The sequence below is a fragment of the Chiloscyllium plagiosum genome, chromosome 1, assembly GCF_004010195.1.
Source record: "Chiloscyllium plagiosum isolate BGI_BamShark_2017 chromosome 1, ASM401019v2, whole genome shotgun sequence".
In the NCBI taxonomy this organism is placed as follows: domain Eukaryota; kingdom Metazoa; phylum Chordata; class Chondrichthyes; order Orectolobiformes; family Hemiscylliidae; genus Chiloscyllium; species Chiloscyllium plagiosum.
This window is the reverse complement of record NC_057710.1, coordinates 1,112,920-1,130,389: the sequence shown is the minus strand read 5'-3', so window position 1 is coordinate 1,130,389 and position 17,470 is coordinate 1,112,920.

Genomic DNA, 17,470 nt, shown 5'->3' with positions numbered 1-17,470 from the left:
CCCAACCTGCAATCTTCTTCCTGACCTCTCCGCCCCCACCCCACTCCAGCCTATCACCCTCACCTTGACTTCCTTCCACCTATCGCATTTCCAACGCCCCTCCCCCAAGTCCCTCCTCCCTACCTTGTATCTTAGCCTGCTGGACACACTTTCCTCATTCCTGAAGAAGGGCTTATGCCTGAAACGTCGATTCTCCTGTTCCTTGGATGCTGCCTGACCTGCTTCGCTTTTCCAGTAACACATTTTCAGCTCTGATCGCCAGCATCTGCAGTCCTCACTTTCACCTATTTTTGTGACAACTGCAAATTTTGCTGCACACATTTGCTTTCCAGGTCATTCATATAAGTTGGAAATGTTAGTGGCCCCAGCACTGGTCCCTGTGGTATGATACTAGTTCCAGGTTGACATCCTAAAATGCCCCCCTTATCCCAACTGTCAGCCAATCCTCTAACCATGCTAATATACTACATCCAACTCCCTGGGCTCTTATTAAGCAGCCTCATGTATGATACCTTATCAAATGCTCTCTTAACAATCCAAATTTTTACACTCACTGGTTTCTTTTTACCTATGCAAGGTCTTCTAGTAAATTAATCAGGCATGCTGACTCTGCTTGAGCACACCAATCAGTGTTTCTAAATGCTCTGCTATTACATCCTTTATCATGGACTCTAATCTTTTCCCAAGTTTCCTAAATTTTCCCAATAAGCTGACTGGTCTATAGTTGCCTGTTTTTTATTTTTGCTTAATGAAGATATTACATTGGTAGTTTTCCAATCCTCTGTTTAAGGATTCCTGAATGATTACTGCAGTGCATTCACTAACTCTGTTGATAATTCCTTTAAAATCCGAGGATGCATCCCATCAGGTCCATCTGAGGAATTAATTGTTCTTTTGCCCTAGTTTAGTTTCCCTAGCACTTTATTTATTGTATTTATTTTGTCTCATCTTCTTGCCATCTGATTATTTAGTAATTTTGGAATGCTTTTTGTCTTCTCCTATGAAGTTTGATGCAAAGTATTTACTCAACCCCTCTGCCATTTCCTCATTCCCCATTTTTACGTTCCCCTGTCTCATTCTCCAAGGAGCCGATTTTCACTTGCCAGATTACACATCATTAGATGCAAAATCGCCAGATCCCTGATTAGGTTGGCAACACATTGTGTCAAGACTGAAGTTGACTCAGCAATAGAAGCTATGGGCAGCAGTAGGTCATTTGATCCCTCAGGCCTGCTGCAGGAATCAGGAGAATCATGGCTGATCATTGAACCCAATGCACTAATCCTGCTCTTCCCCCACCCATATTCCTGATCCCTTCAGCCACAAGAGCAATATCAAACTCCTTCTTGAAAACATGCAATGTTTTGGTTTCAACCAATTCCTGTGGCAGTGAATTCCACAGACTCACCACTCTCTGTGTGGAGGCATTTCTCCTCATCTCAGTCTTTAAAGGTTTACCATTTATCCTAAAAGAAAGATCCCCTGGTTCTCAAATCCCCCATCATCAGGAGCATCCTACCTACATCCAACCTGAGTGTGGAAGCAGGCCAGTTGACCCACCAAGCCCACAGCAATCTTCTGAAGAGCATCCCACCCAGACCTACCCCTTCTACTCTATCCCTACAACTCTGGATTTCTCATTGTGATAGGGTGACACGTTGGTCAGTGGTTAACGCTTCTGCCTCACAGCGCCAGGGACTCTGGTTCAATTTCAACCTCGGGCGATTGACTGTATGGATTTTGTACATTCTCCTCGTGTCTGCGTGGGTTTCCTCTGGGTGCTCTGGTTTCCTCCCACAATCCAAAGATGTGTAGATCAGGTGAAATGGCCATGCCAGACTGCCCATTATGTTCAGGGATGTGTAGGTTAGGTGCATTAGTCACAGGTAAATGTAGAGTAGTAGGTTGGAGGAATGGGTCGGTGTGGGCTACTCTTCAGAGGGTCAGTGTGGACTCGTGGGGCCAAAGGGCCTGTTTCCACACTGTAGGATAGGAAAGACAAGATTCGTGAACTGTGGATGACAGGAGAAACCGTACGGCTAGCCAAGAGGAACAGGGAAGCGCACATAAGGTCCAGGCAGCTAAGAACAGAATGGGCCCTGGAGGAATATCGGAAGGTCATGTCTTAAAAGAGGAATCAAGCGACTAAAAGGGGTCATGAACTGGCTTTAGCGAGCAGAATTAAGGAGAATCCCACAGCCTTTTTATTCTCATATAAGAAGTAAGCAGGTAACTAGAGAAAGGATTGGTCCACTAGGAGAAAATGAGGACTGCAGATGCTGGAGACCAGAGTTGAAAAATGTGGTGCTGGAAAAACACAGCAGGCCAGGCAGCATCTGAAGAGCAGGAGAATTGACGTTTCGGGCATAAGCCTTTCTTCATTCCTGAAAAAAGGCTTATGCCCGAAACGTCGATTCTCCAGCTCCTCGGAAGCTGCCTGGCCTGCTGTGTTTTTTCAGCACCACATTTTTCAACAAAGGATTGGTCCACTAAAGGATAATGAGGAAGGCTGTGTGTCGAACCTGAGAAAATGGATGAGATTCTGAATGATTACTTTGTATCAGTGTTCACTGAGGAGAGAGACATGACAAATGTTGAGATTAAGACAAATGTTTGATTACTCTGGATCACATTGACATAAGTAGGGAAGATGTGTTGGGTAGGCTAGAGGTTATTAAGGACCGGATGGGATCTATCCCGGGTTGCTGAGAGAGGCGAGAGAGGAAATAGCTGGGGCACTGACAGGGATCAGTGCTGGGGCCACTGTTCTCTGTGATATACAGAAATGATCTGAAAGAGGGCACTGTTGGTATGATCAGCAAGTTTGCAGATGACCCAAAGATTGGTGGAGTAGCAGAAAGCACAGGGGAACGTCAAAGAATACTGGAGAATATAGATAGACTGGATAGTTGGATGGAGAAGTGGCAGATGGAGTTCAATCCAGGCAAATGTGAAGTGATGCATTTTGGGAAGTCTAATTCTTGAGCAAACTATACTGTAAATGGAAAAGCCTTGGGAAAAGTTGATGAACAGGGAGATCTGGGAGTTCAGGTCCATTGTACCCTGAAGGTTGTTGCACAGGTGGATAGAGTGATCAAGAAGACATTTAGTATGCTTGCCTTCATCGGATGGGATATTGAGTATAAGAGCTGGCAGGTCATGTTAATATTGTATAAGACATTAGTTCGGCCACATTTAGAATACTGTGTACAGTTATGGTCGCCACATGACCAAAAGGATGTGGATGCTTTGGAGAGGGTGCAGAGAAGGTTTATGAGGATGTTGCCCCGTATGGAAGGTGCTAGCTATGAAGAGAGGTTGAATAGGTTAGGATTGTTTTCATTAGAAAAAAGGAGATTGAGGGGGGACCTGATTGAGGTTTACAAAATCATGAAGGGTATAGACAGGGGTAGGATAGAGATAAACTTTTTCCCAAGGTGAAGGATTCAATAACGAGAGGTCACATGTGTTCAAGGTGAGAGTTGAAAAGTTTAAGGGGAATACACGTGTCAAGTACTTTAGACACAGGGTAGTAGGGGCCTGGAACATGTTGCCAGCAGAGGTAGTAGAGGCAGGTACAGTAGATTCATTTAAGATGCGTCTGGACAAATGCATGAGTAGGTGGGGAGTAGAGGGATACAGATGCTTAGGAATTGGGCGACAGGTTTAGACAGGAGATTTGGATCAGCTCAGGCTTGGACAACACATCTTTTGATGTGTTGTCCAAGTCAAAGTGGTGACAAAATGTCTGAGAACAGACCTACCAGCTCAGCCAGCAAACTTACAGCCTGAACCTCAACCTGAGCTACAAATCTCAAAAATCACAAACTTCAATTACTCCTTGAATTCCAAGCAGTTCTGTAAACAATGATTGCAATGATTTTCAGGTTATTTCCTTTCAAAACATGCAGTGATGCTTCATTTTGAAAGTTATTTTCTCATTTCCATCCACAATTAGATTGTAGAGGATGGGCTGTCCCCATACAAGTTTTGTTTATGGTAGAAATGTATTTATTCAGAAATATCGGCCACTACCACTCTTTTGTGTTGATGTATCATTGCACTTAATGTCCCCTGAAAATTGCTTCCTAAAAATGTTTTGGGTAAGAATGTTAAGAAAGAAGTAGTGGGAAGTTGTGCGTGGAGTCCGAAGAGGTAGGGAAAGGGTTAAATGAATATTTTTCATCAGTATTCACACTGGACAAAGACAATGTTGTTGAGGAGATTACTGAGATACAGGCTACTAGACTGGACAGGTTTGAGGTTCACAAGGAGGAGGTGCTAGCAATTTTGGAATGTGTGAAAATAGATAAGTGACCTGGGCCAGATGGGATTTATCCTAGGATTCTCTGGGAAGCCAGGGGGAGATTGCAGAGCCACTGGCTTTTATGGCTTTTTTGTCGACATGAATAGTGCCAGAAGACTGGAGAATAGCAAATGTTGTCCCCTAGTTTGAGAAGAGGAGTTAAGACAATCCTGGTAATTACAGACCAGTGAGCCTTACTTCGGCTGTGGGTAAGGTGTTGGAAAGGGTTATAAGAGATAGGATTTATAATCATCTAGAGAGGAATGTGTTGATTAGAGATAGTCAACACAGTTTTGTGAAGGGTAGGTCGTGCCTTACAAACCTTACTGAGTTATTTGAGAAGGTGACCAAACAGGTGGATGAGGGTAAAGCGGTTGATGTGGTGTATATAGATATCAGCAAGGCATTCGATAAGGTTCCCCACAGTAGGCTATTGTACAAAATATGGAGGCACGGGATTGAGGGTGATTTAGCAGTTTGGATCAGAAATTGGTTTGCTGAAAGAAGACAGAGGATGTTGGGGAATGTTCATCCTGGAGCTCAGTTGCTAGTCGTTTACTGTAAGGGTCTGTTTTGGGGCCACTGCTGTTTGTCATGTTTATAAGTGACCTGGATGAGAGCATTGAAGGATGGGTTAGTAAATTTGTAGATAGTGCTGAAGGATGTTGCAGGTTACAGAGAGACATAGATAAACTGCAGAGCTGGGCTGAGAGGTGGCAAATGGAGTTTAATGCAGAAAAGTGTGAGGTGATGCACTTTGGAAGGAGTGACAGGAATAAAAAGTACTGGGCTAATGGTAAGATTCTTGGTAGTGTAAATGAGCAGAGAGATCTCAGTGTCCATGTGCATAGATCCCTGAAAGTTGCCACCCAGGTTGATGGGGTTGTTAAGAAGGCCTATAGTGTGTTAGCTTTTATTGGTAGAAGGATTGATTTTTGGAACCTTGAGATCTTGCTGCAGCTGTACAAAACTCTGGTACAGCCGCACTTGGAGTATTGTGTACAGTTCTGGTCACCGCATTTTAGGAAGGATATGGAAGCTTTGGAAAGGGTACAGAGGAGCTTTACTAGGATGTTGCTGAAAATGTGTTGCTGGAAAAGCGCAGCAGGTCAGGCAGCATCCAGGGAACAGGAGAATCGACGTTTCGGGCATGAGCCCTTCTTTTGTTGCCTGGTATGAAGAAAAGGTCTTATGAGGAAAGGCTTAGGGACTTGAGGCTGATTTTATTAGAGAGCAGAACATTGAGAGGTGACTTAATTGAGACATACAAGATAATCAGAGGGTTAGATAGGGTGGATAATGAGAGCCTCTTTCCTCAGGTGGTGATGGCTAGCACGAGGGGGCATAGCTCTAAATTGAGGGGCGATAGATATCGGACAGATGTCAGAGGTAGTTTCTTTACTCAGAGAGTTAGTAGGGTGTGGAATGCACTGCCTGCAACAATAGTAGACTTGATAACTTTAAAGGCATTTAAATGGTCATTGGATAAACATTTGGATGAAAATAGAATAGTGTAGGATAGATAGGCTTCAGATTGGTTCCACAGGTCAGTGCAACATCGAGGTCTGAAGGGCCTGTACTGCACTGTAATGTTCTCTGTTCTATATGTCCCTACGGTCCCTGGATTGCAGCTAGACAAGTCGCTGGCTCACCACCAACATCTCCAGGGCAATTGAGGATGGGTAACAAATGCTGCCCTAGTCAGTCATACTATGAATGAATAGAGAAAAGTATCCAGAGAGCGAGATAGTAATATGAACAAACCCACATGCGCACAATTACACATATTACACAGACAGAAATCCAGCTGGGTCCTTTCAGATATGGATCAGAACTGTGAGAGAAACTCTAAAATCACACAACCTGATTATTGTCAATGCATTCAAGATAAAGATGTCATTGAGAAGAATATTAGCAAGAGGGGTCTTGTGATCCAGTGGTAGAGTTCCTACCTCTGGACCCAAAGACCTGGGTTCAAGTCCATTTGCGTCAGAGGTATGTTATAGAATCTGTAAATTGGCTGATATCAAATATCTGAAGATACCATTTGTTTAAAATTGTTTTAAAGTTGTGGCCAAATATGTCATTTTTTTGTATAAAACCCATGACATGATTGACTGATTCACAATTAAATAGAACAGTGTAATTTCCAATTCCACTTGTTCTCAACGTATTGCATTGATGTTGATGATATGAAAGATGCTTGATTTTCAGTGAAACTTACTGAGGGAGACACTTTATTAACTTATTGTGCTTGTCCTTGCCACAGTTTCCATTTTCATTTCCTCCTTTATTCATCAGATTATAACAAATATCTTCAGCAGACCTTGCTCCTATTAGAGAGAATATAGGAATATTACAAATATTGGACAGAATTGGTCTGTATCGCACCTTGCTGCCTGTTCCCCGATGAGAAGGCAGAATGCATGCTGCAGAGAAATTGAAAGAACATAATATTGAAAATAAAAACTGCTGGCAGAGTTACCAAATTGTTTCACACTGATAATATAAAGTAATGCAATTTATAACACTGCATCACACAGCGAGTTAGTAAGGCTCAAGATCTAAAACTTGGCTTTAAGAGAGGGATTGAAGAGTGAGGAAATGCGAAATAGTGAGATGGACAGGAGGCAGCCAGAATTCCATACCTTCAGGCTGAAGGTACCTTCTAAAATAAAACATATTCGCTGAAAAAATAAAGATGACGACCTAGGGAGATCAGCAACTGGAAGACTGAAGACACAGAGGACAGAGACTGTGTGGTTTTTGAAATCAAGTTGATGTAATTTTAATAAATATCCTATTAGAACAGTAAATTGTTAAAGAGTTGGAGTCAGGTAATAAGCAGTTAGGAGAAAGGAGGGCTTACAGTTGTGAATAGTTATCGCTTAATGTTGACTTTTAGAGTTAAAAAGTAAATTAATATTATTTTCTTTAGACAGTGGAATCTGAGAGTTCTCTGCCACTCGTACTTTAACAGTTTACGAGGCGAGGGGAGCTTTGCTGGATGTTTGGTTTAATTAACAGAGAGGCTCACTGCTGTATCTTAACAGTTTGGGGACTCGGGTTTGTGATATGGACAAGTTTAGACAGACCCAGTCTGCCATTTGGACAGATTTGAATAGATTTGGGGTACGATAGGTCCCAGCTGAAAAATGTGTTGCTGGAAAAGCGCAGCAGGTCAGGCAGCATCCAAGGAGCAGAAGAATCGACGTTTCGGGCATAAGCCCTTCTTCATTCCTTGGATGCTGCCTGACCTGCTGCGCTTTTCCAGCAACACATTTTTCAGCTCTGATCTCCAGCATCTGCAGTCTTCACTTTCTCCTACGATAGGTCCCAGCACATTTAAACACTTGATGGTTAGTGACCTAGATTTTTAAATAAAACTTAAGTGAGAAAACTTGTTTAACTTTGGTTACTTGTGGCTAGTTAAATTAAAAGTGAGGGAAATGGCTCTTAACATTGCTAAAGAGGTTCTGTGGTTTGAAGATGCTTTCCAAATTTGCCAAGAAAGTTTAGAAAGGCAGAGGAAGGACTTACTTCTAGAATTAGCAAATAGGTTAGAATTGGGTACAGAACACAGGACATAGAAAAGTACAGCACAGAACAGGCCCTTTGGCCCACGATGTGCTGAGATTTAATCCTATGACCAGGGACAAAAGGAAAGCTGATATTGTAATGGAGTTGGTCAAACACGAGGTATATCAGAGAAACAGACAAGTGCAGTAGAGTCAGAAAAAATTAAATTGTAATTGAGGCAAATGGAGTTAGAAGAAAGAAAGAAGAGCCATGTGAGAGGAAAAAGGAGAAAAGGTTCTTAGCTGAGCAAAGAGAAAAAGAAAGAGAAAGCAAAAAAGAAAGGGAGCGAGAATTTGAACTTCAGAAGTTGTGAATTAGTTGGTGAAGTCAAGTTAACAGGATGGAGGTGAAGAGGGAATTTAGTGATGTATACAAATATGTTAAAACATTGCCACATTTCAACAAGAAAATTGTTGAAGCCTTCTTTATTTTATTGAAAAATTAGCTTGGCAGATGGACTGGCCAGAAAACTGGTGGAAAATGCTAGTTCAGACAAAGCTGGTAGACAGAGCTAGTGAGGTATTTGCAGCACTGCAGATGAGACGTCAAGAAATTGTGAAGGTATGAAACAGACTATTTTGACTGCTTATGAATTGGTACCCAGAAGCATATATACAGCAGTTCAGAAACTGAAAGAAGGAACCAGGACAGATTTATGTTCAGTTCGAACTAATTAAACATTGTAATTTTGATAGATGGGTGAGGCCTTAAAAATAGATAAAACCTATGAGGCTCTTGGAGAGATTATTCTGCTGGAGGAGTTAAAAAAAAACTCACTTCTAGAGATGGCAGATATGCATTGGGGCATAAGGCAAAATTTAGCCTCTGACAGTGATTTCATCCTGTGAGGGATATAAATTGGGAGAAGGGGAGATCCTACATGACAAAACAAAGCACACTGGTAATTGTTTACTACAGGTGAAAAGAGAATCCCAAGAGTGTGAAGAGGACGTAAAAGCCTTCAGGTGTTTTCACTATAACAGAGTGGGATGCAGAAAATTCCAGTGCAGTTGGTTTCAGATAGGCACTGGGAAAAGGTGTTTTCACTGCCAGAAGGTGGGACATGTAAAGTCCCAGTGCTGGTCATTGAAGAAAGGCACTGTGGGAAAAGAGGTGGTAAACAAGGCTAAACTAGTGGGATTAGTGAAATTAGTAAAGGAAATCCCAAGAAAAGTTGAGGGGCTGCAGGAGAGTGCACAGCTTAGACAGGGGCTGGGTATTGAGTTAGTGCCCAATTTCTGTAAAGACTTCATCTCTGTGGGTAATGTTTACTCAGGAAGATCAGGGAGAGAGGGGAGAGAAGTTCTAATTTTGAAAGATAGAGGATCTAATCAGTTGCTAATAGCAAGAGGTGAAAGTGTTTGCACTGTTTCTGACATGTTACCTGAGAGAGTGATAATTTGTGGAATAGATGGACAGAAATTTAGCGTTCAACTGTGTAGGTTCGGATTGGAGACCAAATCAACACTGGGGAAGTTACAGTGGGAGTGATTGACACGAGTGTCAGTTCCAGGAATCCAGTTTGTTCTTCGGAACGACTTAACAGGATCTCAAGTGGGAGTGACACCTCTTGTGGAGAAGCCAAAGGAAGATCAGGGAACTGAGGAGTTCAGAAACAAAATTTTCCAGACTGTGTAGCAACAAGATCCCACTATGATAAGTCACAGCAAGAAGGAAAAACTAAAGAGAAAGATGAAGGAATTGAGGTTCAGTTAGCAGACACCCTGTTTGATGCAATGGTGCAGGAGAAACCTGAACAGGCAGAGGGTCCTGAAAGGCTAATGGATTTACATCAGAAAGACGAGACAATAAAAAATATATATGTTGATGATACTCAGAAAAGGAATCAGAATGTATTCCTGAGGATTATTATTTTAAAGATAGAATCCTAAGATGGAAATGGAGACCACAGCAGATTAGTGCAGATGAGAAATGAGCAGAAGTGCATCAGATTGAGTTGCCAGTAGCAGATAGCACATGAATTGTCAGCAGGAGGTCACCTAGATTTGAGGAAGACTCAGGCTTAGGTACAAAAGCATTTCTATTGGCCTGGACAGCACAAGGATGTGGCTACATTTGGCCATCTGTGTCGTACGTGCCAAATGATAGATAAGCCTCAGGCTGTAATAAAACCAGCAATTTCGTGGCTAATTCCCACATTAAAAGGACATTTTACATAGATTATGATTGAGTGCGTAGGTCCCCTCCTGGAAACTTAAAGTGGGAACCAGTACTTGCTAACCATAATGAATGTGTGTACTAGATTTCCAGAGGCAATTCCATTATGGAGTATTATGGCAAAAAGGGTGGTAGAGGAGTTAGTAGCTTTCTTCACACGATATGGGTTGCCCAGAGAGATTCAGTCAGACCAAGGGTCTAATTTTACTGCCAAGCTGTTTAAGGTGGTTATGGATAGCTTAGGTATACAGCACTTTAAATCTAGTGCATATCCTCCTGAAAGGTGGCATCAGACCCTGAAGACCATGTTGAGAGCATACTGTCAGGATTACCCAAATGACTGGGATAAAGGGTTAACATTCACACATTAAGTGAGAGGGTCTTTGAAACTAATTGAAGAAAAATTGACAAGACCGAAGTCAGAGATCTCACACTTGGGTTATGTATCGGAGGTGAGGGAGAGATCAAATCGGGTACGTGAGTTAGCTAAGCAGCACCTAAAGAGGGCACAGAATAGAAAGAAACAAGTGGAAGATAAAAACTCTGAAATTCAGATGATTTCCTGTGGGGATGATGTGTTAGTACTGTTACCAGTGGTAGAAGATCCCTTCAAGGCCAGGTTTAGTGGTCTCTATCAAAGTGACAAAAGGTTAAGTCGGGTAAACTATGAGGTATGTCATCTGGATATGTTGAAATCTTGCTTTAATAGAGAGAAGGAATTGAAGAAATAGGTGTTAGTTACTGCTCTGCAGAGTGAGGAATCAAATCCAGATGGTATGGATTTTGATGCGTCTCAAAATACATTAAATAATGAGAAAGTCCTTAAGGAGTGGGAGAGGTTAGTGAACTACCTGTCTCAGGAGCAAAGAACCCAGTTGAATGGTTTGTTGCAGCAGTCTGAGGACATATGTGGGGATGAGATGGAGAGGATTAATACTATTGTGCATGAGGTAGACATAGGGAATGCTGTTCCAATAAAACAACACCCCTACAGACTTAATCCTTTCAAAGCCGTACAGGTCCAGAAGGAAGTGGATATGATGCTCAATGAAGATATCATCAAACTGAGTCAGAATGAGTAGAGTTTGCCAATCGTGTTAGTTCCCAAACCTGACGGGCCTCAACAATTTTATGTGGACTATCAGAAGGTCAACACCAAAACAAAATCGGACTTATACCCAATACCAAGATTGGAGGACTGTATGGAGAAAGTTGGACAAGCCAGTTACATCACAATGTTGTACTTACTGCAGGTTAATGACAGGTACCTTTATCAAAGTAAGTTAAAGAAGTTTCTGCATTTGTAACCCCAAATGGACTATATCAATTTGAAGTGATGCCTTTTGGAATGAAGAATGCACCAGCCACATTCCAAAGACTCATGAACAGAGTTGTGACTGGATTAATCAATTGTGCAGTTTATCTGGATGATGTAGTGGTCTTTAGTGAGTCATGGAAAGGTAACATGGTAGAGTTGGCAGAGCTCTATGATTAAGAGAAGTAAAACTGATGATAAACTTAAAGAAAACAGAATTCACAAAAGCAGAGGTGATGTTCTTAGGACATTAAAAGCTGAGAAGTGGCAAATGGAGTTTAATGCAGAAAAGTGTGAGGTGATTCACTTTGGAAGGAGCAACAGGAATAAAGAGTACTGGTCTAATGGTAAGATTCTTGACTGTGCCTCAGTACACGTGATAGTAAATTTAATTCAATTCAATTCAATGAACAGAGACATCTCAGTGTCCATGTACATAGATCCCTGAAAGTTGCCACCCAGGTTGATAGGGCTGTTGAGAAGGCATATGGTGTGTTAGCTTTTATTAGTAGAGGGATTGAGTTTTGGAGCCATAAGGTCATGCTATAGCTGTACAAAACACTGGTGCAACCGCACTTGGAGTATTGCGCACAGTTCTGGTCACCACATGTGGAAGCTTTTGAAAGAGTTCAGAGGAGATTTACCAGGATGTTGCCTGGTATGGAGGAAAGGCTGAGGAACTTGAGACTGTTTGCGTTAGAGAGAAGAAGGTTAAGAGGTGACTTAATTGAGACATATAAGATAATCAGAGGGTTAGATCGGGAGGACAGTGATGGTGATGGCTAGCATAAGGAGGCATAGCTTTAAAGTGAGGGGTGATAGATATAGGACAGATGTCAGAGGTAGTTTCTTTACTCAGAGAGTAGTAGGATGTGGAATGTACTGCCTGCAACAATAAGGTAAAAACAATGACTGCAGATGCTGGAAACCAGATTCTGGATCAGTGGTGCTGGAAGAGCACAGCAGTTCAGGCAGCATCCGAGGACAGGCAAAGTCCGAGGACAGGCAAAATCGATGTTTCGGGCAAAAGCCCTTCATCAGGATTCCTGATGAAGGGCTTTTGCCCGAAACGTCGATTTTGCCTGTCCTCGGACTTTGCCTGTCCTTGGATGCTGCCTGAACCGCTGTGCTCTTCCAGCACCACTGATCCAGAGATGCCTGCAACAATAGTAGACTCAACAACTTTAAAGGCATTTAAATGGTCATTGGATAAACATTTGGATGAAAATGTAATAGTGTAGGATAGATGGGCTTCAGATTGGTTCCACAGGTTGGTGCAACATCAAGGGCCGAAGGGCCTGTACTGCCCCTGTAATATTCTATGTATTTCATAGTCATGGTATTAAGAATTGGAAACAAAAATGAAGGCATATTTTCATTAGGATGGTTCATTTTTTTTCTTAATGGGGGAGGTGTTCTGAAGTTGAAGGTGTGCACTGTAACTTTAAGAGAGAGTGAATGCTGTTCTGGACTAAGACCTTACAAGTGCCTGTGTATATGACTAGATGGCAGCCCCAGAGTGTACTGGAACATTGGCTGTGAAATGGATACCATTTTTGTTTGAATTGTTTTCAAAACAGCAACTAAGAACAAAGAACCTTACAGCACAGGAACAGGTCCTTTGGCCCTCCAAGCCTGCATGAATCCAGATCCTCAATCTAAACCTCTCGCCTATTTTCTAAGGGTCTGCTTTGCTCCCTGCTCATTCATGGATCTGTCGGGATACATCTTCAATGATGCTACTGTTCCTGCCTCTACCACCTCCACTGGCAATGCGTTCCAGGCCCCCACCACTCTCTGTGTGAAGAGCTTTCCATGCATATCTCCCCTAAACTTTTTCCATCTCACTTTGAACGCGTGACCCCCAGTAATTTAACCAGTTTAAATTAAGACCCAGGATGCTAAAACCCAATCGAGTTTTAATTTATTTCCCTCTATTATATTCATGATGTGCTTGCCCACTCACTAAATCTGTTCAAATCTACTTGAAGTTACTTTGTACTTGTATCATTTGCAATTGTAGAAATTTATTTAGTCCCCACACATCCAAATCACTGAGATTATTTGTGAGCAACTAGGGCTCAAAATCCTGATCTCTGTCTCAGACTTGCTGCAGTGCTCCAGCAAAGCTCAGTGCAAACTGGAAGAACACCACCTCATTTTCCACTTAAAGGATGCTGCAGTCTTCAGGACTCAAAATTGAGTTCAACAATTTTATTGCCTGAACACCTCCTTCCATGTACTTTCCCCACCCCCACACCCCAGGTCCTGTCATAACATGGCCTGCTTTCAGCACATCCAATCCTTTTTCACCCACATATGGTCCCCCTTCCTTCCTCCCTGGTTTACCATTATCCATCTCTTTGGCTGGCTGTCTGTTTGCACTTTTGGATCTCATCATGAGCAAAGAGCCTGACTTAATGAGTGACCCAGTTGTTTCTGAGCATCATTACATGATCAAGTTTTGTGTAGTATTTGTAAGAGATAAGCAAAGATTGAACACTAGAATTTTGAAATTAAGTAAGGCAGACTTTACTGGGATGACACAGTAAACTGGGAAGCTCTGCTAATTGGTAAAACAACTGAGGGAACAATGGAGGGTGTTTACAGAAACATTTAATGCTATTCAGAAGCAGTTTGTACCCATGAGAAGGAACAGTTCCACCTTACACAAAAAAAACGGACATATACGGAGGCAAGGTAACTATCCCAAACACACTTCAGAAAAATTCCCAACCCTTCTGGCAGGTGTCAACTACTGGAAACAGAATATCCTTCTTTAGTGTCTCAAAAAGTGTTCATGATTGTAAACACTTCTTAACCTTCTCTGTTCCTAGTCTCTAAAGCCCTTCATTCCTGGTAATATTTTAGTAAATCTCCTTTAAATTCTCTCCAGGGCTTTAACATCCTTCCTTAAATAAAGTTCCCAGAACTCAACACTATACTCCAAATGTGATCTGACCAATGATGTTGTGAAAGACATTGTGAAACTTGAAAGGGTTCAGAAAAGATTTACAAGGAGGTTTCCAGGGTTGGAGGATTTGAGCTACAGGGAGAGGCTGAACAGGCTGGGGCTGTTTTCCCTGGAGCGTCAGAGGCTGAGGGGTGACCTTATAGAGGTTTACAAAATTATGAGAGGCATGGATAGGATAAATAGACAAAGTCTTTTCCCTGGGGTGGGGGAGTCCAGAACTAAAGGGCATAGGTTTAGGGTGAGAGGGGAAAGATGTAAAAGAGACCTAAGGGGCAACTTTTTCACGCAGAAGGTGGTACATGTATGGAATGAGCTGCCAGAGGATGTGGTGGAGGCTGGTACAATTGCAACATTTAAGAGGCATTTACTCTCTGCCTCTATTTATAACCCAAAGGACCCTATAAGTCTTCTCAATAACTGTTACAACTTTCCTGGCCACTTTCAGAGAATGATGTACATGAATCCTGAGGTCTCTCTGCTCCTATACTCCCCTCAAAGTTGTACCACTGAGTCTGTACTGTCTCTGTGTTTCTTCTACCTAAGTTAATGTCCTCACATTTCTCTGCATTGAAATTCATCTGCCAGGTGTCTATCCATTTGGCCAACTTGTCAATCTCCCTCTGAAGTCACTCAGCCTCATCCTCACATTCACTATTCTCCCAAGCTTAGTATCATAGGATATTGTCACTGAACTTGTACTTTAGAGCCCTTAGCTAATGATCTGGGGCATCATAACAAATCTTTCTATGAGAGATGACCAAACTAGGTTCATGAATCCAGAACTGAAATTCTAATGGTAACAAGTGTCCTAAAATCCCATCTGGCTCATTGATGTATTTTTAAGGAAAGACATCAGACAGCCTCAACTGGTCTGACCTATATGTGACTCCCCCCACCAGACCTGAACAATATGGTTGAATTTCAACAGTTCATTCACTCCGTTCAAGGGCAATTATGGATGGTCACTGTTGGGGCTGCCAATTGCACAGGATGGCTGGTTGTGGATTTTTAGTTGGCATAGATATGGCAGAGAGGATTTTCAGTGGTCGCGACAGAAATAGCTTCTTTAGTATGAGGGTGAGATCATAAGTTAGGATAATGGTTGTTTTGAGAATGAGATAAATTCAAGGTAACAAGGTCTAAGACAAACAAAGAATCTTATAAATTAAAACACAAATCCACAGCTGCTGTTTATAAAAGAAAGTCTGACGAGAAGATGCTTGGGAAACTAAATAAGTGAACCAAAATAATAATGATGGAGGAAGCTCAAATGAATTCATACATCCAAGGATCAAGAGAGGAAATACAGAAACAACTGATAAGGTAAAAGGGGAATCAGAATATATTTTGCAAAACCTTTGGAGTTCAGACAAGTTTTATTAATGATATGTGATTATATGTTATCTTAAGTAAAAGAGGTAGTGGACAAATGTTTTGAGTAGAGGCAGTAAATTTCATCTTAGAAGCAATCTCCTGTTTAGAACACATTTACAAACAGCATGAGAATAGGAGGAATTATAGTGACAGTTACAACATAGGGGCAGAGTTTACCTTATCCTGCAAGGTCAGGTGGGGCAGAAGCTGCTCACAATTCATTGGCGAAAGAATTCTAACATTAGGTGTAACCATATAATGTTATATACAACTAACCTTTTGTTAGCACTGATAATATGAATTTTATAGCAATTAGCAGGAGTTAGCATCTTTTTGTATCTCCTGTGAGCAGGATAATTGGAAATATGAGATGAGTTACACAATTTGTTCAGGTCAATGAAAAACAGAATTCAAACAGTCCAAAAGGATAAGCAAGTCTGGAAAATGTCTGAGTGTCTGACTGTTAACATTGAAATATAAATTAGTGGGATACATTAAATGATTCCCCAGTCTAATGATAATGAAGTCTGGTAAACACAATAAGATCATGGGAACCTGAGAGCTATCCATAGAGACATCCATCATTGATCATGTGGTTATAGAATTGTATGCATAAATTGGGAGGTCGTGGCCAAGATCAAAGCAGTATGTAATTATTGTAATGCTAAATAGATAAAAAATACTGTATTTTTAGTCAAAATATTTGGTGGACACTGTTCCAGGAACCTCTCATATGCTGCATGCTAACAGAGCTCTGATTAAAGTTCAACTGTGCTGTTAAACACGGAGCCTGAGACTCTGATATCTCTCTCCAATAGTCACCAAATGCTTACTTTGCCAGTGGTGCTCCTTTCCAATGAAACAGTAAAAGAAACATACTTCCTTATGATTCCTTTTGTTGGGAAGGCATATGGTGTGTTAGCTTTTATTAATAGAGGGATTGAGATTCGGAACCATGATGTCATGCTGCAGCTGTACAAAACTCTGGTGTGGCCAACTTGGAGTATTGCATGCAGTTCTGGTCACCGCATGACAGGAAGGATGTGGAAGCCTTGGAAAGGATTCACAGGAGATTTACTAGGATGATGCCTGGTATGGAGGGGAGGTCGTTTGAGGAAAGGCTGAGAGACTTGAGGCTGTTTTCATTAGAAAGTAGAAGGTTGAGAGGTGACTTAATTGAGACTTATAAAATAATCAGTTGGTTAGATAGGATGGACAGTGAGAGCCTCTTTCCTCAGATGGTAATGGCCAGCACGAGGGGGCATAGCTTTAAACTGAGGGGTGATTGTTATAGGATAGATGTTAGAGGTAGTTTCTTTACTCAGAGAGTAGTAGGGGTGTAGAATGCGCTGCCTGCAACAGTTGTAGACTTGCCAACATTAAGGGCATTTAAATGGTCAGTGGATATACATATGGATGATAATGGAATGGTGAAGGGTAGATGGGCTTCAGATTGGTTTCACACAATAGCGCAACATCAAGGGCTGAAGGGCATGTACTGCGCTGTAATGCTCTATATTCTATGATGTAAGGCTACCAGGTTTGTAGTTCCCCATTTTCTCTCCTTTATTTTTCTAACCATTCCCCTGTTGATCACTTTCTGAAAAGACTTCTGAAAAACCAAATAAAGTACACCATTCACTGTGGAGTGCATAGAACAATGAACAATACAGCGCAGAACAGGCCCTTTCGGCCTTCAATGTTGTGTTGACCTGTGAACTAATCTAAGCTCATTCCCCTACAC